General features: G+C 47.8%; 1 non-coding gene across 1 annotated transcript; it reads right to left on the bottom strand.

Annotated features, from left to right (window-relative positions):
• Positions 1 to 657: 657 nt before the first annotated feature.
• Positions 658 to 809, bottom strand: LOC145684494 (5.8S ribosomal RNA). Its single transcript, XR_014131318.1, has one exon. It is a non-coding gene; the product is annotated as a 5.8S ribosomal RNA (ribosomal RNA).
• Between the last annotated feature and the right edge of the window lie 510 nt (positions 810 to 1319).

The raw sequence follows: 1319 nt of genomic DNA, 5'->3' as shown, positions 1-1319 counted from the left end.
CAGGACTTTTCAATTTACAAGATGTAGGCCGCCAAGGTAAGTCAGGGGTCACCCCCTGACCCCTTGCCGGGCACCTCGTACTGAAGCTTATCCAGGAATAGAGGAAAATTGGAATACCAAGACTCAGAGGCCCAATTACCTTGTTCGCCAGCCAGCCTTGCGCCTGCCCAGGCTAGAGAATTGAACTCCAAAATCCCTCGTTCGCCCTGAATGCTTCGAGAGAGACTAATCTCATGTGTACAAAACTCAGAGGCCCAATTACCTTGTTCGCCAGCCAGCCTTGCGCCGGCCCAGGGTAGAGAATTGCATGGACACAAGACAGTCTCGTTCCCATCGAAAGGGGTTTGGCAAGGATGAAATCCAAGGACCAAGTTCCCCAATTCACTTAGGAACTTTCGTCGAGACAAAAACTGCCTCAACAGGCGGATGTAAACCACCAGCCTTTGCTGCTCATTTAAGACGACCGCTGTCGCGGAAGCCCAAGAACACACAGTTTCCATTCCCCGGACCCATGGTCACAAGAGGTTACCAACAAGAAAGTCAAGCCTTGGGCGAGACCCCTTGCCAGGCCCCTTGCACATGGCCACAGCATCACTACCGAAGTAGGGAGAGGCCGTGGGGTCATCCGAAAAATTTCCACCGCCAGGATAAAGTTACCGACCCTCAGACAGGTGTGACCCAGAAGAGATCCTGGGTCGCAATGTGCGTTCGAAACGTCGATGTTCGTTTGTCCTGCAGTTCACACTCTTTCGCGCAGCTAGCTGCGTTCTTCATCGACCCACGAGCCAAGTGATCCACCGTTCAGGGTTGTAAAAATTCTACAACAGCATTTCACGTATGCCGTGCAAGACATTAAAGTTCGTTTAACTTACCGCATCAGGGGCCGCACTGCCTCCTGATTGGCCCCGTCAGCTGCGGTCACTCACCACAAAGCTGGGCGTGTTCATTCGAAAGCCTTTCCCTGCATCACAAGGAATAATCTTAGGCTGCCCATGAGTTTGTAGCCAAAAATCATGGCTACTAGTTTTTCATTGAAGGCCATCTTGAACATTCGTATCCTAAGAAGGTGGAGGAGTTAATATATACTGCAAAAATTAAATATCTTCCAAGCCAAGGATATGAAACTAGGTATATAAACTTTTACTTAACGAAGTCACTATGTGGACATGCCCCAGTGTTTTCGAAAATTCTGCTTCCAAAAGAGGTTACAGGGTGGCAAAGTGTTTGAAACGTCTGAAATAAATTTTTAAACATATTTAGCATGTGGGACATTTCTATTTTATCAACTCACTTTGAAAAAAAGAATCGTAAAAGCAGAA

The sequence above is a fragment of the Thermobia domestica genome, chromosome 4 (assembly GCF_964235325.1).
Source record: "Thermobia domestica chromosome 4, izTheDome1.hap1.1, whole genome shotgun sequence".
NCBI lineage: Eukaryota > Metazoa > Arthropoda > Insecta > Zygentoma > Lepismatidae > Thermobia > Thermobia domestica.
Note: the sequence above shows the minus strand (reverse complement) of the source record. Positions and strands in the feature narration are given on the sequence as shown.